The sequence below is a fragment of the Anomaloglossus baeobatrachus genome, chromosome 4 (genome assembly GCF_048569485.1).
Source record: "Anomaloglossus baeobatrachus isolate aAnoBae1 chromosome 4, aAnoBae1.hap1, whole genome shotgun sequence".
NCBI lineage: Eukaryota > Metazoa > Chordata > Amphibia > Anura > Aromobatidae > Anomaloglossus > Anomaloglossus baeobatrachus.
The window spans coordinates 670,823,118-670,850,949 of record NC_134356.1 but is presented as its reverse complement, the minus strand read 5'-3'; the positions used below and the strand labels follow the sequence as shown (position 1 = coordinate 670,850,949).

General features: G+C 37.3%; 11 non-coding genes across 11 annotated transcripts; all 11 read left to right on the top strand.

Moving 5' to 3' along the window:
• Window positions 1–416: 416 nt before the first annotated feature.
• TRNAI-AAU (transfer RNA isoleucine (anticodon AAU)) lies at window positions 417–490 on the top strand. Its single transcript has one exon. It is a non-coding gene; the product is annotated as a tRNA-Ile (tRNA).
• Window positions 491–1,218: 728 nt separating this feature from the next.
• TRNAI-AAU (transfer RNA isoleucine (anticodon AAU)) lies at window positions 1,219–1,292 on the top strand. Its single transcript has one exon. It is a non-coding gene; the product is annotated as a tRNA-Ile (tRNA).
• Window positions 1,293–1,861: 569 nt separating this feature from the next.
• Window positions 1,862–1,935, top strand: TRNAI-AAU (transfer RNA isoleucine (anticodon AAU)). Its single transcript has one exon. It is a non-coding gene; the product is annotated as a tRNA-Ile (tRNA).
• A 571-nt stretch (window positions 1,936–2,506) lies between these two features.
• TRNAI-AAU (transfer RNA isoleucine (anticodon AAU)) lies at window positions 2,507–2,580 on the top strand. Its single transcript has one exon. It is a non-coding gene; the product is annotated as a tRNA-Ile (tRNA).
• Window positions 2,581–3,795: 1,215 nt separating this feature from the next.
• Window positions 3,796–3,869, top strand: TRNAI-AAU (transfer RNA isoleucine (anticodon AAU)). The gene has a single exon. It is a non-coding gene; the product is annotated as a tRNA-Ile (tRNA).
• A 2,663-nt stretch (window positions 3,870–6,532) lies between these two features.
• On the top strand, window positions 6,533–6,606 carry TRNAI-AAU (transfer RNA isoleucine (anticodon AAU)). Its single transcript has one exon. It is a non-coding gene; the product is annotated as a tRNA-Ile (tRNA).
• A 2,687-nt stretch (window positions 6,607–9,293) lies between these two features.
• Window positions 9,294–9,367, top strand: TRNAI-AAU (transfer RNA isoleucine (anticodon AAU)). The gene has a single exon. It is a non-coding gene; the product is annotated as a tRNA-Ile (tRNA).
• Window positions 9,368–9,937: 570 nt separating this feature from the next.
• Window positions 9,938–10,011, top strand: TRNAI-AAU (transfer RNA isoleucine (anticodon AAU)). The gene has a single exon. It is a non-coding gene; the product is annotated as a tRNA-Ile (tRNA).
• Window positions 10,012–10,739: 728 nt separating this feature from the next.
• Window positions 10,740–10,813, top strand: TRNAI-AAU (transfer RNA isoleucine (anticodon AAU)). The gene has a single exon. It is a non-coding gene; the product is annotated as a tRNA-Ile (tRNA).
• Window positions 10,814–16,222: 5,409 nt separating this feature from the next.
• TRNAI-AAU (transfer RNA isoleucine (anticodon AAU)) lies at window positions 16,223–16,296 on the top strand. Its single transcript has one exon. It is a non-coding gene; the product is annotated as a tRNA-Ile (tRNA).
• A 2,332-nt stretch (window positions 16,297–18,628) lies between these two features.
• TRNAI-AAU (transfer RNA isoleucine (anticodon AAU)) lies at window positions 18,629–18,702 on the top strand. Its single transcript has one exon. It is a non-coding gene; the product is annotated as a tRNA-Ile (tRNA).
• Window positions 18,703–27,832: the final 9,130 nt, after the last annotated feature.

Genomic DNA, 27,832 nt, shown 5'->3' with positions numbered 1-27,832 from the left:
AGTAACGAATTGAAGCAAAATAGAAATATAATCTATTGTATGGCCAGAGATTTCAGTTTCTAAGCGTTTTTTAAGAAGTTTTGGGCAACTGGAATTCGATATAACTGTAAATATTGACAGTTAAGTCTATCACTAATTGTAATGCAGTCAAAAACTAATCCAAGCAATGGCGTAATTTACTGGCTCATCACGTGACAAGTTAGAGTGGTTGGTGGCAACATATTGCTCATAATATAAAAAAAGCTTGTCAATTCTCATTTAAGATTGGTTCCTATGCTTTTGATGGGCTCTCTAAGACTTAGTCAACTTTCAACGTATTTTACCTTTCACTGTGGACAGATCAAGCTTTGAGAGGTCAGTAACTGGCTCAAAAGTAGAGCAAGTTCATTAAAAGAGAGTAGATATGGGGCAAAAGTGGCCGGTTAGCTCAATCGGTTAGAGCGTGGTGCTAATAACGCCAAGGTTGCGGGTTCGACCCCTGTGCTGGCCATTCCTTTGCTTTCTGTTTACATCCAGTGACTTTTGGAAAAAGATCCGTAGGTTTTATCCATCCAATGTGTAAAATTAATTTACAAACTTGAAATAACTTGGTTAGAGTAAGAGAGTGGCAATGTTACATCGTCGTTAACCTTAAAGTATGACAGAGTAACGAATTGAAGCAAAATAGAAATATAATCTATTGTATGGCCAGAGATTTCAGTTTCTAAGTGTTTTTTAAGAAGTTTTGGGCAACTGGAATTCGATATAACTGTAAATATTGACAGCTAAGTCTATCACTAATTGTAATGCAGGCAAAACTAATCCAAGCAACTTGAAGCAAAATAGAAATATAATCTATTGTATGGCCAGAGATTTCAGTTTCTAAGCGTTTTTTAAGAAGTTTTGGGCAACTGGAATTCGATATAACTGTAAATATTGACAGCTAAGTCTATCACTAATTGTAATGCAGGCAAAAACTAATCCAAGCAATGGCGTAATTTACTGGCTCATCACGTGACAAGTTAGAGTGGTTGGTGGCAACATATTGCTCATAATATAAAAAAAGCTTGTCAATTCTCATTTAAGATTGGTCCCTATGCTTTTGATGGGCTCTCTAAGAATTAGTCAACTTTCAACGTATTTTACCTTTCACTGTGGACAGATCAAGCTTTGAAAGGTCAGTAGCTGGCTCAAAATTAGACCAAGTTCATTAAAAGAGAGTAGATATGAGGCATAAGTGGCCGGTTAGCTCAATCGGTTAGAGCGTGGTGCTAATAACACCAAGGTTGCGGGTTCGACCCCCGTGCTGGCCATTCCTTTGCTTTCTGTTCACATCCAGTGACTTTTGGAAAAAGATCCGTAGGTTTTATCCATCCAATGTGTAAAATTAATTTACAAACTTGAAATAACTTGGTTAGAGTAAGAGAGTGGCCATGTTACATCGTCGTTAACCTTAAAGTATGACAGAGTAACGAATTGAAGCAAAATAGAAATATAATCTATTGTATGGCCAGAGATTTCAGTTTCTAAGCGTTTTTTAAGAAGTTTTGGGCAACTGGAATTCGATATGACTGTAAATATTGACAGCTAAGTCTATCACTAATTGTAATGCAGGCAAAAACTAATCCAAGCAATGGCGTAATTTACTGGCTCATCACGTGACAAGTTAGAGTGGTTGGTGGCAACATATTGCTCATAATATAAAAAAAGCTTGTCAGTTCTCATTTAAGATTGGTTCCTATGCTTTTGATGGGCTCTCTAAGAATTAGTCAACTTTCAACATATTTTACCTTTCACTGTGGCAAATCAAGCTTTGAGAGGTCAGTAGCTGGCTCAAAATTAGAGCAAGTTCATTAAAAGAGAGTAGATATGGGGTAAAAGTGGCCGGTTAGCTCAATCGGTTAGAGCGTGGTGCTAATAACGCCAAGGTTGCGGGTTCGACCCCCGTGCTGGCCATTCCTTTGGCTTTCTGTTCACATCCAGTGACTTTTGGAAAAAGATCCGAAGGTTTTATCCATCCAATGTGTAAAATTAATTTACAAACTTGAAATAACTTGGTTAGAGTAAGAGAGTGGCCATGTTACATCGTCGTTAACCTTAAAGTATGACAGAGTAACGAATTGAAGCAAAATAGAAATATAATCTATTGTATGGCTAGAGATTTCAGTTTCTAAGCGTTTTTTAAGAAGTTTTGGGCAACTGGAATTCGACATAACTGTAAATATTGACAGCTAAGTCTATCACTAATTGTAATGCAGGCAAAAACTAATCCAAGCAATGGCGTAATTTACTGGCTCATCACGTGACAAGTTAGAGTGGTTGGTGGCAACATATTGCTCATAATATAAAAAAAGCTTGTCAATTCTCATTTAAGATTGGTTCCTATGCTTTTGATGGGCTCTCTAAGAATTAGTCAACTTTCAACGTATTTTACCTTTCACTGTGGACAGATCAAGCTTTGAGAGGTCAGTAGCTGGCTCAAAATTAGAGCAAGTTCATTAAAAGAGAGTAGATATGGGGGAAAAGTGGCCGGTTAGCTCAATCGGTTAGAGCATGGTGCTAATAACGCCAAGGTTGCGGGTTCGACCCCCGTGCTGGCCATTTCTTTGGCTTTCTTTTCACATCCAGTGACTTTTGGAAAAAGATCCGTAGGTTTTATCCATTCAATGTGTAAAATTAATTTACAAACTTGAAATAACTTGGTTAGAGTAAGAGAGTGGCCTTGTTACATCGTTGTTAACCTTAAAGTATGACAGAGTAACGAATTGAAGCAAAATAGAAATATAATCTATTGTATGGCCAGAGATTTCAGTTTCTAAGCATTTTTTAAGAAGTTTTGTTCAACTGGAATTCGATATAACTGTAAATATTGACAGCTAAGTCTATCACTAATTGTAATGCAGGCAAAAACTAATCCAAGCAATGGCGTAATTTACTGCCTCATCACGTGACAAGTTAGAGTGGTTGGTGGCAACATATTGCTCATAATATAAAAAAAGCTTGTCAATTCTCATTTAAGATTGGTTCCTATGCTTTTGATTGGCTCTCTAAGAATTAGTCAACTTTCAACGTATTTTACCTTTCACTGTTGACAGATCAAGCTTTGAGAGGTCAGTAGCTGGCTCAAAATTAGAGCAAGTTCATTAAAAGAGAGTAGATATGGGGCAAAAGTGGCCGGTTAGCTCAATCGGTTAGAGCATGGTGCTAATAAAGCCAAGGTTGCGGGTTCGACCCCAGTGCTGGCCATTCATTTGGCTTCTGTTCACATCCAGTGACTTTTGGAAAAAGATCCGTAGGTTTTATCCATCCAATGTGTAAAATTAATTTACAAACTTGAAATAACTTGGCTAGAGTAAGAGAGTGGCCATGTTACATCGTCGTTAACCTTAAAGTATGACAGAGTAACGAATTGAAGCAAAATAGAAATATAATCTATTGTATGGCCAGAGATTTCAGTTTCTAAGTGTTTTTTAAGAAGTTTTGGGCAACTGGAATTCGATATAACTGTAAATATTGACAGCTAAGTCTATCACTAATTGTAATGCAGGCAAAAACTAATCCAAGCAATGGCGTAATTTACTGGCTCATCACGTGACAAGTTAGAGTGGTTGGTGGCAACATATTGCTCATAATATAAAAAAAGCTTGTCAATTCTCATTTAAGATTGGTCCCTATGCTTTTGATGGGCTCTCTAAGAATTAGTCAACTTTCAACATATTTTACCTTTCACTATGGACAGATCAAGCTTTGAGAGGTCAGTAGCTGGCTCAAAATTAGAGCAAGTTCATTAAAAGAGAGTAGATATGGGGCAAAAGTGGCCAGTTAGCTCAATCGGTTAGAGCGTGGTGCTAATAACGCCAAGGTTGCGGGTTCGACCCCCGTGCTGGCCATTCCTTTGGCTTTCTGTTCACATCCAGTGACTTTTGGAAAAAGATCCGTAGGTTTTATCCATCCAATGTGTAAAATTAATTTACAAACTTGAAATAACTTGGTTAGAGTAAGAGAGTGGCCATGTTACATCGTCGTTAACCTTAAAGTATGACAGAGTAACGAATTGAAGCAAAATAGAAATATAATCTATTGTATGGCCAGAGATTTCAGTTTCTAAGCGTTTTTTAAGAAGTTTTGGGCAACTGGAATTCGATATAACTGTAAATATTGACAGCTAAGTCTATCACTAATTGTAATGCAGGCAAAAACTAATCCAAGCAATGGCGTAATTTACTGGCTCATCACGTGACAAGTTAGAGTGGTTGGTGGCAACATATTGCTCATAATATAAAAAAAGCTTGTCAGTTCTCATTTAAGATTGGTTCCTATGCTTTTGATGGGCTCTCTAAGAATTAGTCAACTTTCAACATATTTTACCTTTCACTGTGGCAAATCAAGCTTTGAGAGGTCAGTAGCTGGCTCAAAATTAGAGCAAGTTCATTAAAAGAGAGTAGATATGGGGCAAAAGTGGCCGGTTAGCTCAATCGGTTAGAGCGTCGTGCTAATAACGCCAAGGTTGCGGGTTCGACCCCCGTGCTGGCCATTTCTTTGGCTTTCTTTTCACATCCAGTGACTTTTGGAAAAAGATCCGTAGGTTTTATCCATTCAATGTGTAAAATTAATTTACAAACTTGAAATAACTTGGTTAGAGTAAGAGAGTGGCCTTGTTACATCGTTGTTAACCTTAAAGTATGACAGAGTAACGAATTGAAGCAAAATAGAAATATAATCTATTGTATGGCCAGAGATTTCAGTTTCTAAGCATTTTTTAAGAAGTTTTGGGCAACTGGAATTCGATATAACTGTAAATATTGACAGCTAAGTCTATCACTAATTGTAATGCAGGCAAAAACTAATCCAAGCAATGGCGTAATTTACTGCCTCATCACGTGACAAGTTAGAGTGGTTGGTGGCAACATATTGGTCATAATATAAAAAAAGCTTGTCATTTCTCATTTAAGATTGGTTCCTATGCTTTTGATTGGCTCTCTAAGAATTAGTCAACTTTCAACGTATTTTACCTTTCACTGTGGACAGATCAAGCTTTGAGAGGTCAGTAGCTGGCTCAAAATTAGAGCAAGTTCATTAAAAGAGAGTAGATATGGGGCAAAAGTGGCTGGTTAGCTCAATCGGTTAGAGCATGGTGCTAATAAAGCCAAGGTTGCGGGTTCGACCCCAGTGCTGGCCATTCCTTTGGCTTCTGTTCACATCCAGTGACTTTTGGAAAAAGATCCGTAGGTTTTATCCATCCAATGTGTAAAATTAATTTACAAACTTGAAATAACTTGGCTAGAGTAAGAGAGTGGCCATGTTACATCGTCGTTAACCTTAAAGTATGACAGAGTAATGAATTGAAGCAAAATAGAAATATAATCTATTGTATGGCCAGAGATTTCAGTTTCTAAGTGTTTTTTAAGAAGTTTTGGGCAACTGGAATTCGATATAACTGTAAATATTGACAGCTAAGTCTATCACTAATTGTAATGCAGGCAAAACTAATCCAAGCAACTTGAAGCAAAATAGAAATATAATCTATTGTATGGCCAGAGATTTCAGTTTCTAAGCGTTTTTTAAGAAGTTTTGGGCAACTGGAATTCGATATAACTGTAAATATTGACAGCTAAGTCTATCACTAATTGTAATGCAGGCAAAAACTAATCCAAGCAATGGCGTAATTTACTGGCTCATCACGTGACAAGTTAGAGTGGTTGGTGGCAACATATTGCTCATAATATAAAAAAAGCTTGTCAATTCTCATTTAAGATTGGTCCCTATGCTTTTGATGGGCTCTCTAAGAATTAGTCAACTTTCAACGTATTTTACCTTTCACTATGGACAGATCAAGCTTTGAGAGGTCAGTAGCTGGCTCAAAATTAGAGCAAGTTCATTAAAAGAGAGTAGATATGGGGCAAAAGTGGGCAGTTAGCTCAATCAGTTAGAGCATGGTGCTAATATCGCCAAGGTTGCGGGTTCGACCCCCGTGCTGGCCATTCCTTTGGCTTTCTGTTCACATCCAGTGACTTTTGGAAAAAGATCCGTAGGTTTTATCCATCCAATGTGTAAAATTAATTTACAAACTTGAAATAACTTGGTTAGAGTAAGAGAGTGGCCATGTTACATCGTCGTTAACCTTAAAGTATGACAGAGTAACGAATTGAAGCAAAATAGAAATATAATCTATTGTATGGCCAGAGATTTCAGTTTCTAAGCGTTTTTTAAGAAGTTTTGGGCAACTGGAATTCGATATAACTGTAAATATTGACAGCTAAGTCTATCACTAATTGTAATGCAGGCAAAAACTAATCCAAGCAATGGCGTAATTTACTGGCTCATCACGTGACAAGTTAGAGTGGTTGGTGGCAACATATTGCTCATAATATAAAAAAAAGCTTGTCAATTCTCATTTAAGATTGGTTCCTATGCTTTTGATGGGCTCTCTAAGAATTAGTCAACTTTCAACGTATTTTACCTTTCACTGTGGACAGATCAAGCTTTGAGAGGTCAGTAGCTGGCTCAAAATTAGAGCAAGTTCATTAAAAGAGAGTAGATATGGGGCAAAAGTGGCCAGTTAGCTCAATCGGTTAGAGCGTGGTGCTAATAACGCCAAGGTTGCGGGTTCAACCCCCGTGCTGGCCATTTCTTTGGCTTTCTTTTCACATCCAGTGACTTTTGGAAAAAGATCCGTAGGTTTTATCCATTCAATGTGTAAAATTAATTTACAAACTTGAAATAACTTGGTTAGAGTAAGAGAGTGGCCTTGTTTCATCGTTGTTAACCTTAAAGTATGACAGAGTAACGAATTGAAGCAAAATAGAAATATAATCTATTGTATGGCCAGAGATTTCAGTTTCTAAGCATTTTTTAAGAAGTTTTGGGCAACTGGAATTCGATATAACTGTAAATATTGACAGCTAAGTCTATCACTAATTGTAATGCAGGCAAAAACTAATCCAAGCAATGGCGTAATTTACTGCCTCATCACGTGACAAGTTAGAGTGGTTGGTGGCAACATATTGCTCATAATATAAAAAAAGCTTGTCAATTCTCATTTAAGATTGGTTCCTATGCTTTTGATTGGCTCTCTAAGAATTAGTCAACTTTCAACGTATTTTACCTTTCACTGTGGACAGATCAAGCTTTGAGAGGTCAGTAGCTGGCTCAAAATTAGAGCAAGTTCACTAAAAGAGAGTAGATATGGGGCAAAAGTGGCCGGTTAGCTCAATCGGTTAGAGCATGGTGCTAATAAAGCCAAGGTTGCGGGTTCGACCCCAGTGCTGGCCATTCCTTTGGCTTCTGTTCACATCCAGTGACTTTTGGAAAAAGATCCGTAGGTTTTATCCATCCAATGTGTAAAATTAATTTACAAACTTGAAATAACTTGGTTAGAGTAAGAGAGTGGCCATGTTACATCGTCGTTAACCTTAAAGTATGACAGAGTAACGAATTGAAGCAAAATAGAAATATAATCTATTGTATGGCCAAAGCATTCAGTTTCTAAGCGTTTTTTAAGAAGTTTTGGGCAACTGGAATTCGATATAACTGTAAGTATTGACAGTTAGGTCTATCACTAATTGTAATGCAGTCAAAAACTAATCCAAGCAATGGCGTAATTTACTGGCTCATCACGTGACAAGTTAGAGTGGTTGGTGGCAACATATTGCTCATAATTAGTGTTGAGCGAGTATGCTTGTTACTACTCGGTACTCGCACGAGTATCACTGTACTCGGGCTACTCGGCGGGGACCGAGTAATCTCGCAATACTCGTGCTGTACTCGTGATCTTCATGTTGGCGCTCTTTTTAGGGCCAGCCCTTATGCAGGGATTGGCTGGCAGACCACTGCAATGCCACAGCCCTGTTGCGGAATTGCAGTGATTGGCCGGCCCTCACAGCATGACCTGCCTTTAGCCCGACACTTCCCCGCTCAGCTACGGCCCCTCCTGCACTACACTCCGCGTGTATATATATATGCACGCTTACACACACACGCACGTTTTTTTTTTTAATTTACAGTTTTATGGTTTCTACATGCTGCCGGTGGTCATTTCATAAAAATACTCGGGTCTCCCATAGGATAACATTGGGCATGGTGCTTGGGCCGAGTACACGAGTATCTTGGGATGCTCGGCCCGAGCCTCGAGCACCCGAGCTTTTTAGTACTCGCTCATCACTACTCATAATATAAAAAAAGCTTGTCAATTCTCATTTAAGATTGGTTCCTATGCTTTTGATGGGCTCTCTAAGAATTAGTCAACTTTCAATGTATTTTACCTTTCACTGTGGACAGATCAAGCTTTGAGAGGTCAGTAGCTGGCTCAAAATTAGAGCAAGTTCATTAAAAGAGAGTAGATATGGGGTAAAAGTGGCCGGTTAGCTCAATCAGTTAGAGTGTGGTGCTAATAACGCTAAGGTTGCGGGTTCGACCCCCGTGCTGGCCATTCCTTTGGATTGCTGTTCACATCCAGTGACTTTTGGAAAAAGATCCGTAGGTTTTATCCATCCAATGTGTAAAATTAATTTACAAACTTGAAATAACTTGGTTAGAGTAAGAGAGTGGCCATGTTACATCGTCGTTAACCTTAAAGTATGACAGAGTAACGAATTCAAGCAAAATTGAAATACAATCTATTGTATGGCCAGAGATTTCAGTTTCTAAGCGTTTTTAAGAAGTTTTGGGCAACTGGAATTCGATATAACTGTAAATATTGACAGCTAAGTCTATCACTAATTGTAATGCAGGCAAAACTAATCCAAGGGACTTGAAGAAAAATCGAAATATAATCTATTTTATGGCCAGAGATTTCAGTTTCTAAGCGTTTTTTAAGAAGTTTTGGGCAACTGGAATTCGATATAACTGTAAATATTGACAGCTAAGTCTATCACTATTTGTAATGCAGGCAAAACTAATCCAAGCAACTTGAAGCAAAACAGAAATATAATCTATTGTATGGCCAGAGATTTCAGTTTCTAAGCGTTTTTTAAGAAGTTTTGGGCAACTGGAATTCGATATAACTGTAAATATTGACAGCTAAGTCTATCACTAATTGTAATGCAGGCAAAAACTAATCCAAGCAATGGCGTAATTTACTGGCTCATCACGTGACAAGTTAGAGTGGTTGGTGGCAACATATTGCTCATAATATAAAAAAAGCTTGTCAATTCTCATTTAAGATTGGTTCCTATGCTTTTGATGGGCTCTCTAAGAATTAGTCAACTTTCAACGTATTTTACCTTTCACTGTGGACAGATCAAGCTTTGAGAGGTCAGTAGCTGGCTCAAAATTAGAGCAAGATCATTAAAAGAGAGTAGATATGGGGCAAAAGTGGCCGGTTAGCTCAATCGGTTAGAGCGTGGTGCTAATAACGCCAAGGTTGCGGGTTCGACCCCCGTGCTGGCCATTCCTTTGCTTTCTGTTCACATCCAGTGACTTTTGGAAAAAGATCCGTAGGTTTTATCCATTAAATGTGTAAAATTAATTTACAAACTTGAAATAACTTGGTTAGAGTAAGAGAGTGGCCATGTTACATCGTCGTTAACCTTAAAGTATGACATAGTAACGAATTGAAGCAAAATAGAAATATAATCTATTGTATGGCCAGAGATTTCAGTTTCTAAGCGTTTTTTGAAAAGTTTTGGGCAACTGGAATTCGATATAACTGTAAATATTGACAGCTAAGTCTAACACCAATTGTAATGCAGGCAAAAACTAATCCAAGCAATGGCGTCATTTACTGGCTCATCACGTGACAAGTCAGAGTGGTTGGTGGCAACATATTGCTCATAATATAAAAAAAGCTTTTCAATTCTCATTTAAGATTGGTTCCTATGCTTTTGATGGGCTCTCTAAGAATTAGTCAACTTTCAACGTATTTTACCTTTCACTGTGGACAGATCAAGCTTTGAGAGGTCAGTAGCTGGCTCAAAATTAGAGCAAGTTCATTAAAAAAGAGTAGATATGGGGTAAAAGTGGCCGGTTAGCTCAATCGGTTAGAGCGTGGTGCTAATAACGCCAAGGTTGTGGGTTCGACCCCCGTGTTGGCCATTCCTTTGCTTTCTGTTCACATCCAGTGACTTTCGGAAAAAGATAAGTAGGTTTTATCCATCCAATGTGTAAAATTAATTTACAAACTTGAAATAACTTGGTTAGAGTAAGAGAGTGGCCATGTTACATCGTCGTTAACCTTAAAGTATGAAAGAGTAACGAATTGAAGCAAAATAGAAATATAATCTATTGTATGGCCAGAGATTTCAGTTTCTAAGTGTTTTTTAAGAAGTTTTGGGCAACTGGAATTCGATATAACTGTAAATATTGACAGCTAAGTCTATCACTAATTGTAATGCAGGCAAAACTAATCCAAGCAACTTGAAGCAAAATAGAAATATAATGTATTGTATGGCCAGAGATTTCAGTTTCTAAGCGTTTTTTAAGATGTTTTGGGCAACTGGAATTCGATATAACTGTAAATATTGACAGCTAAGTCTATCACTAATTGTAATGCAGGCAAAAACTAATCCAAGCAAAGGCGTAATTTACTGGCTCATCACGTGACAAGTTAGAGTGGTTGGTGGCAACATATTGCTCATAATATAAAAAAAGCTTGTCAATTCTTATTTAAGATTGGTTCCTATGCTTTTGATGGGCTCTCTAAGAATTAGTCAACTTTCAACGTATTTTACCTTTCACTGTGGACAGATCAAGCTTTGAGAGGTCAGTAGCTGGCTCAAAATTAGAGCAAGTTCATTAAAAGAGAGTAGATATGGGGTAAAAGTGGCCGGTTAGCTCAATCGGTTAGAGCGTGGTGCTAATAACGCCAAGGTTGTGGGTTCGACCCCCGTGCTGGCCATTCCTTTGCTTTCTGTTCACATCCAGTGACTTTTGGAAAAAGATCCGTAGGTTTTATCCATCCAATGTGTAAAATTAATTTACAAACTTGAAATAACTTGGTTAGAGTAAGAGAGTGGCCATGTTACATCGTCGTTAACCTTAAAGTATGACAGAGTAACGAATTGAAGCAAAATAGAAATATAATCTATTGTATGGCCAGAGATTTCAGTTTCTAAGCGTTTTTTAAGAAGTTTTGAGCAACTGGAATTCGATATAACTGTAAATATTGACAGCTAAGTCTATCACTAATTGTAATGCAGGCAAAACTAATCCAAGCGACTTGAAGCAAAATAGAAATATAACCTATTTTATGGCCAGAGATTTCAGTTTCTAAGTGTTTTTTAAGAAGTTTTGGGCAACTGGAATTCGATATAACTGTAAATATTGACAGCTAAGTCTATCACTAATTGTAATGCAGGCAAAACAAATCCAAGCAACTTGAAGCAAAATAGAAATATAATGTATTGTATGGCCAGAGATTTCAGTTTCTAAGTGTTTTTTAAGAAGTTTTGGGCAACTGGAATTCGATATAACTGTAAATATTGACAGCTAAGTCTATCACTAATTGTAATGCAGGCAAAAACTAATCCAAGCAATGGCGTAATTTACTGGCTCATCACGTGACAAGTTAGAGTGGTTGGTGGCAACATATTGCTCATAATATAAAAAAAGCTTGTCAATTCTCATTTAAGATTGGTTCCTATGCTTTTGATGGGCTCTCTAAGAATTAGTCAACTTTCAACGTATTTTACCTTTCACTGTGGACAGATCAAGCTTTGAGAGGTCAGTAGCTGGCTCAAAATTAGAGCAAGATCATTAAAAGAGAGTAGGTATGGGGCAAAAGTGGCCAGTTAGCTCTATCGGTTAGAGCGTGGTGCTAATAACGCCAAGGTTGCGGGTTCGACCCCCGTGCTGGCTATTCCTTTGGCTTTCTGTTCACATCCAGTGACTTTTGGAAAAAGATCCGTAGGTTTTATCCATCCAATGTGTAAAATTAATTTACAAACTTGAAATAACTTGGTTTGAGTAAGAGAGTGGCCATGTTACATCGTCGTTAACCTTAAAGTATGACAGAGTAACGAATTGAAGCAAAATAGAAATATAATCTATTGTATGGCCAGAGATTTCAGTTTCTAAGCGTTTTTTAAGAAGTTTTGGGCAAATGGAATTCGATATAACTGTAAATATTGACAGCTAAGTCTATCACTAATTGTAATGCAGGCAAAACTAATCCAAGTGACTTGAAGCAAAATAGAAATATAATCTATTTTATGGCCTGAGATTTCAGTTTCTAAGCGTTTTTTAAGAAGTTTTGGGCAACTGGAATTCGATATAACTGTAAATATTGACAGCTAAGTCTATCACTAATTGTAATGCAGGCAAAACTAATCCAAGTGACTTGAAGCAAAATAGAAATATAATCTATTTTATGGCCTGAGATTTCAGTTTCTAAGCGTTTTTTAAGAAGTTTTGGGCAACTGGAATTCGATATAACTGTAAATATTGACAGCTAAGTCTATCACTAATTGTAATGCAGGCAAAAACTAATCCAAGCAATGGCGTAATTTACTGGCTCATCACGTGACAAGTTAGAGTGGTTGTTGGCAACATATTGCTCATAATATAAAAAAAGCTTGTCAATTCTCATTTAAGATTGGTTCCTATGCTTTTGATGGGCTCTCTAAGAATTAGTCAACTTTCAACGTATTTTACCTTTCACTGTGGACAGATCAAGCTTTGAGAGGTCAGTAGCTGGCTCAAAATTAGAGCAAGTTCATTAAAAGAGAGTAGATATGGGGCAGAAGTGGCCGGTTAGCTCAATCGGTTAGAGCATGGTGCTAATAAAGCCAAGGTTGCGGGTTCGACCCCAGTGCTGGCCATTCCTTTGGCTTCTGTTCACATCCAGTGACTTTTGGAAAAAGATCCGTAGGTTTTATCCATCCAATGTGTAAAATTAATTTACAAACTTGAAATAACTTGGTTAGAGTAAGAGAGTGGCCATGTTACATCGTCGTTAACCTTAAAGTATGACAGAGTAACGAATTGAAGCAAAATAGAAATATAATCTATTGTATGGCCAGAGCATTCAGTTTCTAAGCGTTTTTTAAGAAGTTTTGGGCAACTGGAATTCGATATAACTGTGAGTATTGACAGTTAGGTCTATCACTAATTGTAATGCAGTCAAAAACTAATCCAAGCAATGGCGTAATTTACTGGCTCATCACGTGACAAGTTAGAGTGGTTGGTGGCAACATATTGCTCATAATTAGTGTTGAGCGAGTATGCTTGTTACTACTCGGTACTCGCACGAGTATCACTGTACTCGGGCTACTCGGCGGGGACCGAGTAATCTCGCAATACTCGTGCTGTACTCGTGATCTTCATGTTGGCGCTCTTTTTAGGGCCAGCCCTTATGCAGGGATTGGCTGGCAGACCACTGCAATGCCACAGCCCTGTTGCGGAATTGCAGTGATTGGCCGGCCCTCACAGCATGACCTGCCTTTAGCCCGACACTTCCCCGCTCGGCTACGGCCCCTCCTGCACTTCACTCCGCGTGTATATATATATGCACGCTTACACACACACGCACGTTTTTTTTTTAATTTACAGTTTTATGGTTTCTACATGCTGCCGGTGGTCATTTCATAAAAATACTCGGGTCTCCCATAGGATAACATTGGGCTCGGTGCTCGGGCCGAGTACACGAGTATCTTGGGATGCTCGGCCCGAGCCTCGAGCACCCGAGCTTTTTAGTACTCGCTCATCACTACTCATAATATAAAAAAAGCTTGTCAATTCTCATTTAAGATTGGTTCCTATGCTTTTGATGGGCTCTCTAAGAATTAGTCAACTTTCAACGTATTTTACCTTTCACTGTGGACAGATCAAGCTTTGAGAGGTCAGTAGCTGGCTCAAAATTAGAGCAAGTTCATTAAAAGAGAGTAGATATGGGGTAAAAGTGGCCGGTTAGCTCTATCAGTTAGAGTGTGGTGCTAATAACGCCAAGGTTGCGGGTTCGACCCCCGTGCTGGCCATTCCTTTGGATTTCTGTTCACATCCAGTGACTTTTGGAAAAAGATCCGTAGGTTTTATCTATCCAATGTGTAAAATTAATTTACAAACCTGAAATAACTTGGTTAGAGTAAGAGAGTGGCCATGTTACATCGTCGTTAACCTTAAAGTATGACAGAGTAACGAATTGAAGCAAAATAGAAATATAATCTATTGTATGGCCAGAGATTTCAGTTTCTAAGTGTTTTTTAAGAAGTTTTGGGCAACTGGAATTCGATATAACTGTAAATATTGACAGCTAAGTCTATCACTAATTGTAATGCAGGCAAAACTAATCCAAGCAACTTGAAGCAAAATAGAAATATAACCTATTGTATGGACTGAGATTTCAGTTTCTAAGCGTTTTTTAAGAAGTTTTTGGCAACTGGAATTCGATATAACTGTAAATATTGACAGCTAAGTCTATCACTAATTGTAATGCAGGCAAAAACTAATCCAAGCAATGGCGTAATTTACTGGCTCATCACGTGACAAGTTAGAGTGGTTGGTGGCAACATATTGCTCATAATATAAAAAAAGCTTGTCAATTCTCATTTCAGATTGGTTCCTATGCTTTTCATAGGCTCTCTAAGAATTAGTCAACTTTCAACATATTTTACCTTTCACTGTGGACAGATCAAGCTTTGAGAGGTCAGTAGCTGGCTCAAAATTAGAGCAAGTTCATTAAAAGAGAATAGATATGGGACAAAAGTGGCTGGTTAGCTCAATCGGTTAGAGCGTGGTGCTAATAACGCCAAGGTTGCGGGTTCCACTCCCGTGCTGGCCATTCCTTTGGCTTTCTGTTCACATCCAGTGACTTTTGGAAAAAGATCCGAAGGTTTTATCCATCCAATGTGTAAAATTAATTTACAAACTTGAAATAACTTGGTTAGAGTAAGAGAGTGGCCATGTTACATCGTCGTTAACCTTAAAGTATGACAGAGTAACGAATTGAAGCAAAATTGAAATACAATCTATTGTATGGCCAGAGATTTCAGTTTCTAAGCGTTTTTTAAGAAGTTTTGGGCAACTGGAATTCGATATAACTGTAAATATTGACAGCTAAGTCTATCACTAATTGTAATGCACTCAAAACTAATCCAAGGGACTTGAAGAAAAATCGAAATATAATCTATTTTATGGCCAGAGATTTCAGTTTCTAAGCGTTTTTTAAGAAGTTTTGGGCAACTGGAATTCGATATAACTGTAAATATTGACAGCTAAGTCTATCACTATTTGTAATGCAGGCAAAACTAATCCAAGCAACTTGAAGCAAAACAGAAATATAATCTATTGTATGGCCAGAGATTTCAGTTTCTAAGCGTTTTTTAAGAAGTTTTGGGCAACTGGAATTCGATATAACTGTAAATATTGACAGCTAAGTCTATCACTAATTGTAATGCAGGCAAAAACTAATCCAAGCAATGGCGTAATTTACTGGCTCATCACGTGACAAGTTAGAGTGGTTGGTGGCAACATATTGCTCATAATATAAAAAAAGCTTGTCAATTCTCATTTAAGATTGGTTCCTATGCTTTTGATGGGCTCTCTAAGAATTAGTCAACTTTCAACGTATTTTACCTTTCACTGTGGACAGATCAAGCTTTGAGAGGTCAGTAGCTGGCTCAAAATTAGAGCAAGATCATTAAAAGAGAGTAGATATGGGGCAAAAGTGGCCGGTTAGCTCAATCAGTTAGAGCGTGGTGCTAATAACGCCAAGGTTGCGGGTTCGACCCCCGTGCTGGCCATTCCTTTGCTTTCTGTCCACATCCAGTGACTTTTGGAAAAAGATCCGTAGGTTTTATCCATTAAATGTGTAAAATTAATTTACAAACTTGAAATAACTTGGTTAGAGTAAGAGAGTGGCCATGTTACATCGTCGTTAACCTTAAAGTATGACAGAGTAACGAATTGAAGCAAAATAGAAATATAATCTATTGTATGGCCAGAGATTTCAGTTTCTAAGCGTTTTTTGAAAAGTTTTGGGCAACTGGAATTCGATATAACTGTAAATATTGACAGCTAAGTCTAACACCAATTGTAATGCAGGCAAAAACTAATCCAAGCAATGGCGTCATTTACTGGCTCATCACGTGACAAGTCAGAGTGGTTGGTGGCAACATATTGCTCATAATATAAAAAAAGCTTGTCAATTCTCATTTAAGATTGGTTCCTATGCTTTTGATGGGCTCTCTAAGAATTAGTCAACTTTCAACGTATTTTACCTTTCACTGTGGACAGATCAAGCTTTGAGAGGTCAGTAGCTGGCTCAAAATTAGAGCAAGTTCATTAAAAAAAGTAGATATGGGGTAAAAGTGGCCGGTTAGCTCAATCGGTTAGAGCGTGGTGCTAATAACGCCAAGGTTGTGGGTTCGACCCCCGTGCTGGCCATTCCTTTGCTTTCTGTTCACATCCAGTGACTTTTGGAAAAAGATCCGTAGGTTTTATCCATCCAATGTGTAAAATTAATTTACAAACTTGAAATAACTTGGTTAGAGTAAGAGAGTGGCCATGTTACATCGTCGTTAACCTTAAAGTATGACAGAGTAACGAATTGAAGCAAAATAGAAATATAATCTATTGTATGGCCAAAGATTTCAGTTTCTAAGCGTTTTTTAAGAAGTTTTGGGCAACTGGAATTCGATATAACTGTAAATATTGACAGCTAAGTCTATCACTAATTAAAATGCAGGCAAAACTAATCCAAGCAACTTGAAGCAAAATAGAAATATAACCTATTGTATGGCCTGAGATTTCAGTTTCTAAGCGTTTTTTAAGAAGTTTTTGGCAACGGGAATTCGATATAACTGTAAATATTGACAGCTAAGTCTATCACTAATTGTAATGCAGGCAAAAACTAATCCAAGCAATGGCGTAATTTACTGGCTCATCACGTGACAAGTTAGAGTGGTTGGTGGCAACATATTGCTCATAATATAAAAAAAGCTTGTCAATTCTCATTTAAGATCGGTTCCTATGCTTTTCATGGGCTCTCTAAGAATTAGTCAACTTTCAACGTATTTTACCTTTCACTGTGGACAGATCAAGCTTTGAGAGGTCAGTAGCTGGCTCAAAATTAGAGCAAGTTCATTAAAAGAGAATAGATATGGGACAAAAGTGGCCGGTTAGCTCAATCGGTTAGAGCGTGGTGCTAATAACGCCAAGGTTGCGGGTTCCACTCCCGTGCTGGCTATTCCTTTGGCTTTCTGTTCACATCCAGTGACTTTTGGAAAAAGATCCGAAGGTTTTATCCATCCAATGTGTAAAATTAATTTACAAACTTGAAATAACTTGGTTAGAGTAAGAGAGTGGCCATGTTACATCGTCGTTAACCTTAAAGTATGACAGAGTAACGAATTGAAGCAAAATTGAAATACAATCTATTGTATGGCCAGAGATTTCAGTTTCTAAGCGTTTTTTAAGAAGTTTTGGGCAACTGGAATTCGATATAACTGTAAATATTGACAGCTAAGTCTATCACTAATTGTAATGCACTCAAAACTAATCCAAGGGACTTGAAGAAAAATCGAAATATAATCTATTTTATGGCCAGAGATTTCAGTTTCTAAGCGTTTTTTAAGAAGTTTTGGGCAACTGGAATTCGATATAACTGTAAATATTGACAGCTAAGTCTATCACTATTTGTAATGCAGGCAAAACTAATCCAAGCAACTTGAAGCAAAACAGAAATATAATCTATTGTATGGCCAGAGATTTCAGTTTCTAAGCGTTTTTTAAGAAGTTTTGGGCAACTGGAATTCGATATAACTGTAAATATTGACAGCTAAGTCTATCACTAATTGTAATGCAGGCAAAAACTAATCCAAGCAATGGCGTAATTTACTGGCTCATCACGTGACAAGTTAGAGTGGTTGGTGGCAACATATTGCTCATAATATAAAAAAAGCTTGTCAATTCTCATTTAAGATTGGTTCCTATGCTTTTGATGGGCTCTCTAAGAATTAGTCAACTTTCAACGTATTTTACCTTTCACTGTGGACAGATCAAGCTTTGAGAGGTCAGTAGCTGGCTCAAAATTAGAGCAAGATCATTAAAGAGAGTAGATATGGGGCAAAAGTGGCCGGTTAGCTCAATCAGTTAGAGCGTGGTGCTAATAACGCCAAGGTTGCGGGTTCGACCCCCGTGCTGGCCATTCCTTTGCTTTCTGTTCACATCCAGTGACTTTTGGAAAAAGATCCGTAGGTTTTATCCATTAAATGTGTAAAATTAATTTACAAACTTGAAATAACTTGGTTAGAGTAAGAGAGTGGCCATGTTACATCGTCGTTAACCTTAAAGTATGACAGAGTAACGAATTGAAGCAAAATAGAAATATAATCTATTGTATGGCCAGAGATTTCAGTTTCTAAGCGTTTTTTGAAAAGTTTTGGGCAACTGGAATTCGATATAACTGTAAATATTGACAGCTAAGTCTAACACCAATTGTAATGCAGGCAAAAACTAATCCAAGCAATGGCGTCATTTACTGGCTCATCACGTGACAAGTCAGAGTGGTTGGTGGCAACATATTGCTCATAATATAAAAAAAGCTTGTCAATTCTCATTTAAGATTGGTTCCTATGCTTTTGATGGGCTCTCTAAGAATTAGTCAACTTTCAACGTATTTTACCTTTCACTGTGGACAGATCAAGCTTTGAAAGGTCAGTAGCTGGCTCAAAATTAGACCAAGTTCATTAAAAGAGAGTAGATATGAGGCATAAGTGGCCGGTTAGCTCAATCGGTTAGAGCGTGGTGCTAATAACACCAAGGTTGCGGGTTCGACCCCCGTGCTGGCCATTCCTTTGCTTTCTGTTCACATCCAGTGACTTTTGGAAAAAGATCCGTAGGTTTTATCCATCCAATGTGTAAAATTAATTTACAAACTTGAAATAACTTGGTTAGAGTAAGAGAGTGGCCATGTTACATCGTCGTTAACCTTAAAGTATGACAGAGTAACGAATTGAAGCAAAATAGAAATATAATCTATTGTATGGCCAGAGATTTCAGTTTCTAAGCGTTTTTTGAAAAGTTTTGGGCAACTGGAATTCGATATAACTGTAAATATTGACAGCTAAGTCTATCACTAATTGTAATGCAGGCAAAAATTAATCCAAGCAAAGGCGTCATTTACTGGCTCATCACGTGACAAGTCAGAGTGGTTGGTGGCAACATATTGCTCATAATATAAAAAAAGCTTGTCAATTCTCATTTAAGATTGGTTCCTATGCTTTTGATGGGCTCTCTAAGAATTAGTCAACTTTCAACGTATTTTACCTTTCACTGTGGACAGATCAAGCTTTGAAAGGTCAGTAGCTGGCTCAAAATTAGACCAAGTTCATTAAAAGAGAGTAGATATGGAGCAAAACTGGCCGGTTAGCTCAATCGGTTAGAGCGTGGTGCTAATAATGCCAAGGTTGCGGGTTTGACCCCCGTGCTGGCCATTCCTTTGGCTTTCTGTTCACATCCAGTGACTTTTGGAAAAAGATCCATAGGTTTTATCCATACAATGTGTAAAATTAATTTACAAACTTGAAATAACTTGGTTAGAGTAAGAGAGTGGCCATGTTACATCGTCGTTAACCTTAAAGTATGACAGAGTAACGAATTGAAGCAAAATAGAAATATAATCTATTGTATGGCCAGAGATTTCAGTTTCTAAGCATTTTTTAAGAAGTTTTGGGCAACTGGAATTCGATATAACTGTAAATATTGACAGCTAAGTCTATCACTAATTGTAATGCAGGCAAAAACTAATCCAAGCAATGGCGTAATTTACTGGCTCATCACGTGACAAGTTAGAGTGGTTGGTGGCAACATATTGCTCATAATATAAAAAAAGCTTGTCAATTCTCATTTAAGATTGGTTCCTATGCTTTTGATGGGCTCTCTAAGAATTAGTCAACTTTCAACGTATTTTACCTTTCACTGTGGACAGATCAAGCTTTGAGAGGTCAGTAGCTGGCTCAAAATTAGAGCAAGTTCATTAAAAAAGAGTAGATATGAGGCAAAAGTGGCCGGTTAGCTTAATCGGTTAGAGCGTGGTGCCAATAACGCCAAGGTTGTGGGTTCGACCCCCGTGCTGGGCATTCCTTTGCTTTCTGTTCACATCCAGTGACTTTTGGAAAAAGATCCGTAGGTTTTATCCATCGAATGTGTAAAATTAATTTACAAACTTGAAATAACTTGGTTAGAGTAAGAGAGTGGCCATGTTACATCGTCGTTAACCTTAAAGTATGACAGAGTAACGAATTGAAGCAAAATAGAAATATAATCTATTGTGTGGCCAGAGATTTCAGTTTCTAAGCGTTTTTTAAGAAGTTTTGGGCAACTGGAATTCGATATAACTGTAAATATTGACAGCTAAGTCTATCACTAATTGTAATGCAGGCAAAACTAATCCAAGCGACTTGAAGCAAAATAGAAATATAATCTATTTTATGGCCAGAGATTTCAGTTTCTAAGCGTTTTTTAAGAAGTTTTGGGCAACTGGAATTCGATATAACTGTAAATATTGACAGCTAAGTCTATCACTAATTGTAATGCAGGCAAAACTAATCCAAGCAACTTGAAGCAAAATAGAAATATATTGTATTGTATGGCCAGAGATTTCAGTTTCTAAGTGTTTTTTAAGAAGTTTTGGGCAACTGTAATTCGATATAACTGTAAATATTGACAGCTAAGTCTATCACTAATTGTAATGCAGGCAAAAACTAATCCAAGCAATGGCGTAATTTACTGGCTCATCACGTGACAAGTTAGAGTGGTTGGTGGCAACATATTGCTCATAATATAAAAAAAGCTTGTCAATTCTCATTTAAGATTGGTTCCTATGCTTTTGATGGGCTCTCTAAGAATTAGTCAACTTTCAACGTATTTTACCTTTCACTGTGGACAGATCAAGCTTTGAGAGGTCAGTAGCTGGCTCAAAATTAAAGCAAGATCATTAAAAGAGAGTAGATATGGGGCAAAAGTGGCCAGTTAGCTCTATCGGTTAGAGCGTGGTGCTAATAACGCCAAGGTTGCGAGTTCAACCCCCGTGCTGGCTATTCCTTTGGCTTTCTGTTCACATCCAGTGACTTTTGGAAAAAGATCCGTAGGTTTTATCCATCCAATGTGTAAAATTAATTTACAAACTTGAAATAACTTGGTTTGAGTAAGAGAGTGGCCATGTTACATCGTCGTTAACCTTAAAGTATAACAGAGTAACGAATTGAAGCAAAATAGAAATATAATCTATTGTATGGCCAGAGATTTCAGTTTCTAAGTGTTTTTTAAGAAGTTTTGGGCAACTGGAATTCGATATAACTGTAAATATTGACAGCTAAGTCTATCACTAATTGTAATGCAGGCAAAACTAATCCAAGCAACTTGAAGCAAAATAGAAATATAATCTATTGTATGGCCAGAGATTTCAGTTTCTAAGCGTTTTTTAAGAAGTTTTGGGCAACTGGAATTCGATATAACTGTAAATATTGACAGCTAAGTCTATCACTAATTGTAATGCAGGCAAAAACTAATCCAAGCAATGGCGTAATTTACTGGCTCATCACGTGTCAAGTTAGAGTGGTTGGTGGCAACATATTGCTCATAATATAAAAAAAGCTTGTCTATTCTCATTTAAGATTGGTTCCTATGCTTTTGATGGGCTCTCTAAGAATTAGTCAACTTTCAACGTATTTTACCTTTCACTGTGGACAGGTCAAGCTTTGAGAGGTCAGTAGCTGGCTCAAAATTAGAGCAAGTTCATTAAAAGAGAGTAGATATGGAGCAAAAGTGGCTGGTTAGCTTAATCGGTTAAAGCGTGGTGCTAATAACGCCAAGGTTGCGGGTCAGACCCCCGTGCTGGCCATTCCTTTGGCTTTCTGTTCACATCCAGTGACTTTTGGAAAAAGATCCGTAGGTTTTATCCATCCAATGTGTAAAATTAATTTACAAACTTGAAATAACTTGGTTAGAGTAAGAGAGTGGCCATGTTACATCGTCGTTAACCTTAAAGTATGACAGAGTAACGAATTGAAGCAAAATAGAAATATAATCTATTGTATGGCCAGAGATTTCAGTTTCTAAGCGTTTTTTAAGAAGTTTTGGGCAACTGGAATTCGATATAACTGTAAATATTGACAGCTAAGTCTATCGCTAATTGTAATGCAGGCAAAACTAATCCAAGCAACTTGAAGCAAAATAGAAATATAATCTATTTTATGGCCTGAGATTTCAGTTTCTAAGCGTTTTTTAAGAAGTTTTGGGCAACTGGAATTCGATATAACTGTAAATATTGACAGCTAAGTCTATCACTATTTGTAATGCAGGCAAAACTAATCCAAGCAACTTGAAGCAAAATAGAAATATAATCTATTGTATGGCCAGAGATTTCAGTTTCTAAGCGTTTTTTAAGAAGTTTTGGGCAACTGGAATTCGATATAACTGTAAATATTGACAGCTAAGTCTATCACTAATTGTAATGCAGGCAAAAACTAATCCAAGCAATGGCGTCATTTACTGGCTCATCACGTGACAAGTCAGAGTGGTTGGTGGCAACATATTGCTCATAATATAAAAAAAGCTTGTCAATTCTCATTTAAGATTGGTTCCTATGCTTTTAATGGGCTCTCTAAGAATTAGTCAACTTTCAACGTATTTTACCTTTCACTGTGGACAGATCAAGCTTTGAAAGGTCAGTAGCTGGCTCAAAATTAGACCAAGTTCATTAAAAGAGAGTAGATATGAGGCAAAAGTGGCCGGTTAGCTCAATCGGTTAGAGCGTGGTGCTAATAACGCCAAGGTTGCGGGTTCGACCCCCTTGCTGGCCATTCCTTTGCTTTCTGTTCACATCCAGTGACTTTTGGAAAAAGATCCGTAGGTTTTATCCATCCAATGTGTAAAATTAATTTACAAACTTGAAATAACTTGGTTAGAGTAAGAGAGTGGCCATGTTACATCGTCGTTAACCTTAAAGTATGACAGAGTAACGAATTGAAGCAAAATAGAAATATAATCTATTGTATGGCCAGAGATTTCAGTTTCTAAGCGTTTTTTGAAAAGTTTTGGGCAACTGGAATTCGATATAACTGTAAATATTGACAGCTAAGTCTATCACTAATTGTAATGCAGGCAAAAATTAATCCAAGCAATGGCGTCATTTACTGGCTCATCACGTGACAAGTCAGAGTGGTTGGTGGCAACATATTGCTCATAATATAAAAAAAGCTTGTCAATTCTCATTTAAGATTGGTTACTATGCTTTTGATGGGCTCTCTAAGAATTAGTCAACTTTCAACGTATTTTACCTTTCACTGTGGACAGATCAAGCTTTGAGAGGTCAGTAGCTGGCTCAAAATTAGAGCAAGTTCATTAAAAAAGAGTAGATATGAGGCAAAAGTGGCCGGTTAGCTTAATTGGTTAGAGCGTGGTGCCAATAACGCCAAGGTTGTGGGTTCGACCCCCGTGCTGGCCATTCCTTTGCTTTCTGTTCACATCCAGTGACTTTTGGAAAAAGATCCGTAGGTTTTATCCATCCAATGTGTAAAATTAATTTACAAACTTGAAATAACTTGGTTAGAGTAAGAGAGTGGCCATGTTACATCGTCGTTAACCTTAAAGTATGACAGAGTAACGAATTGAAGCAAAATAGAAATATAATCTATTGTGTGGCCAGAGATTTCAGTTTCTAAGCGTTTTTTAAGAAGTTTTGGGCAACTGGAATTCGATATAACTGTAAATATTGACAGCTAAGTCTATCACTAATTGTAATGCAGGCAAAACTAATCCAAGCGACTTGAAGCAAAATAGAAATATAATCTATTTTATGGCCAGAGATTTCAGTTTCTAAGCGTTTTTTAAGAAGTTTTGGGCAACTGGAATTCGATATAACTGTAAATATTGACAGCTAAGTCTATCACTAATTGTAATGCAGGCAAAACTAATCCAAGCAACTTGAAGCAAAATAGAAATATATTGTATTGTATGGCCAGAGATTTCAGTTTCTAAGTGTTTTTTAAGAAGTTTTGGGCAACTGTAATTCGATATAACTGTAAATATTGACAGCTAAGTCTATCACTAATTGTAATGCAGGCAAAAACTAATCCAAGCAATGGCGTAATTTACTGGCTCATCACGTGACAAGTTAGAGTGGTTGGTGGCAACATATTGCTCATAATATAAAAAAAGCTTGTCAATTCTCATTTAAGATTGGTTCCTATGCTTTTGATGGGCTCTCTAAGAATTAGTCAACTTTCAACGTATTTTACCTTTCACTGTGGACAGATCAAGCTTTGAGAGGTCAGTAGCTGGCTCAAAATTAAAGCAAGATCATTAAAAGAGAGTAGATATGGGGCAAAAGTGGCCAGTTAGCTCTATCGGTTAGAGCGTGGTGCTAATAACGCCAAGGTTGCGAGTTCAACCCCCGTGCTGGCTATTCCTTTGGCTTTCTGTTCACATCCAGTGACTTTTGGAAAAAGATCCGTAGGTTTTATCCATCCAATGTGTAAAATTAATTTACAAACTTGAAATAACTTGGTTTGAGTAAGAGAGTGGCCATGTTATATCGTCGTTAACCTTAAAGTATGACAGAGTAACGAATTGAAGCAAAATAGAAATATAATCTATTGTATGGCCAGAGATTTCAGTTTCTAAGTGTTTTTTAAGAAGTTTTGGGCAACTGGAATTCGATATAACTGTAAATATTGACAGCTAAGTCTATCACTAATTGTAATGCAGGCAAAACTAATCCAAGCAACTTGAAGCAAAATAGAAATATAATCTATTGTATGGCCAGAGATTTCAGTTTCTAAGCGTTTTTTAAGAAGTTTTGGGCAACTGGAATTCGATATAACTGTAAATATTGACAGCTAAGTCTATCACTAATTGTAATGCAGGCAAAAACTAATCCAAGCAATGGCGTAATTTACTGGCTCATCACGTGTCAAGTTAGAGTGGTTGGTGGCAACATATTGCTCATAATATAAAAAAAGCTTGTCTATTCTCATTTAAGATTGGTTCCTATGCTTTTGATGGGCTCTCTAAGAATTAGTCAACTTTCAACGTATTTTACCTTTCACTGTGGACAGGTCAAGCTTTGAGAGGTCAGTAGCTGGCTCAAAATTAGAGCAAGTTCATTAAAAGAGAGTAGATATGGAGCAAAAGTGGCTGGTTAGCTTAATCGGTTAAAGCGTGGTGCTAATAACGCCAAGGTTGCGGGTCAGAACCCCGTGCTGGCCATTCCTTTGGCTTTCTGTTCACATCCAGTGACTTTTGGAAAAAGATCTGTAGGTTTTATCCATCCAATGTGTAAAATTAATTTACAAACTTGAAATAACTTGGTTAGAGTAAGAGAGTGGCCATGTTACATCGTCGTTAACCTTAAAGTATGACAGAGTAACGAATTGAAGCAAAATAGAAATATAATCTATTGTATGGCCAGAGATTTCAGTTTCTAAGCGTTTTTTAAGAAGTTTTGGGCAACTGGAATTCGATATAACTGTAAATATTGACAGCTAAGTCTATCACTAATTGTAATGCAGGCAAAACTAATCCAAGCAACTTGAAGCAAAATAGAAATATAATCTATTTTATGGCCTGAGATTTCAGTTTCTAAGCGTTTTTTAAGAAGTTTTGGGCAACTGGAATTCGATATAACTGTAAATATTGACAGCCAAGTCTATCACTATTTGTAATGCAGGCAAAACTAATCCAAGCAACTTGAAGCAAAATAGAAATATAATCTATTGTATGGCCAGAGATTTCAGTTTCTAAGCGTTTTTTAAGAAGTTTTGGGCAACTGGAATTCGATATAACTGTAAATATTGACAGCTAAGTCTATCACTAATTGTAATGCAGGCAAAAACTAATCCAAGCAATGGCGTCATTTACTGGCTCATCACGTGACAAGTCAGAGTGGTTGGTGGCAACATATTGCTCATAATATAAAAAAAGCTTGTCAATTCTCATTTAAGATTGGTTCCTATGCTTTTAATGGGCTCTCTAAGAATTAGTCAACTTTCAACGTATTTTACCTTTCACTGTGGACAGATCAAGCTTTGAAAGGTCAGTAGCTGGCTCAAAATTAGACCAAGTTCATTAAAAGAGAGTAGATATGAGGCAAAAGTGGCCGGTTAGCTCAATCGGTTAGAGCGTGGTGCTAATAACGCCAAGGTTGCGGGTTCGACCCCCTTGCTGGCCATTCCTTTGCTTTCTGTTCACATCCAGTGACTTTTGGAAAAAGATCCGTAGGTTTTATCCATCCAATGTGTAAAATTAATTTACAAACTTGAAATAACTTGGTTAGAGTAAGAGAGTGGCCATGTTACATCGTCGTTAACCTTAAAGTATGACAGAGTAACGAATTGAAGCAAAATAGAAATATAATCTATTGTATGGCCAGAGATTTCAGTTTCTAAGCGTTTTTTGAAAAGTTTTGGGCAACTGGAATTCGATATAACTGTAAATATTGACAGCTAAGTCTATCACTAATTGTAATGCAGGCAAAAATTAATCCAAGCAATGGCGTCATTTACTGGCTCATCACGTGACAAGTAAGAGTGGTTGGTGGCAACATATTGCTCATAATATAAAAAAAGCTTGTCAATTCTCATTTAAGATTGGTTCCTATGCTTTTGATGGGCTCTCTAAGAATTAGTCAACTTTCAATGTATTTTACCTTTCACTGTGGACAGATCAAGCTTTGAGAGGTCAGTAGCTGGCTCAAAATTAGAGCAAGTTCATTAAAAAAGAGTAGATATGAGGCAAAAGTGGCCGGTTAGCTCAATCGGTTAGAGCGTGGTGCCAATAACGCCAAGATTGTGGGTTCAACCCCCGTGCTGGCCATTCCTTTGCTTTCTGTTCACATCGAGTGACTTTTGGAAAAAGATCCGTAGGTTTTATCCATCCAATGTGTAAAATTAATTTACAAACTTGAAATAACTTGGTTAGATTAAGAGAGTGGCCATGTTACATCGTCGTTAACCTTAAAGTATGACAGAGTAACGAATTGAAGCAAAATAGAAATATAATCTATTGTATGGCCAGAGATTTCAGTTTCTAAGCGTTTTTTAAGAAGTTTTGGGCAACTGGAATTCGATATAACTGTAAATATTGACAGCTAAGTCTATCACTAATTGTAATGCAGGCAAAACTAATCCAAGCAACTTGAAGCAAAATAGAAAAATATTGTATTGTATGGCCAGAGATTTCAGTTTCTAAGTGTTTTTTAAGAAGTTTTGGGCAACTGGAATTCGATATAACTGTAAATATTGACAGCTAAGTCTATCACTAATTGTAATGCAGGCAAAAACTAATCCAAGTAATGGCGTAATTTACTGGCTCATCACGTGACAAGTTAGAGTGGTTGGTGGCAACATATTGCTCATAATATAAAAAAAGCTTGTCAATTCTCATTTAAGATTGGTTCCTATGCTTTTGATGGGCTCTCTAAGAATTAGTCAACTTTCAACGTATTTTACCTTTCACTGTGGACAGATCAAGCTTTGAGAGGTCAGTAGCTGGCTCAAAATTAAAGCAAGATCATTAAAAGAGAGTAGATATGGGGCAAAAGGGGCCAGTTAGCTCTATCGGTTAGAGCGTGGTGCTAATAACGCCAAGGTTGCGGGTTCGACCCCCGTGCTGGCTATTTCTTTGGCTTTCTGTTCACATCCAGTGACTTTTGGAAAAAGATCCGTAGGTTTTATACATCCAATGTGTAAAATTAATTTACAAACTTGAAATAACTTGGTTTGAGTAAGAGAGTGGCCATGTTACATCGTCGTTAACCTTAAAGTATGACAGAGTAACGAATTGAAGCAAAATAGAAATATAATCTATTGTATGGCTTGAGATTTCAGTTTCTAAGCGTTTTTTAAGAAGTTTTGGGCAACTGGAATTCGATATAACTGTAAATATTGACAGCTAAGTCTATCACTATTTGTAATGCAGG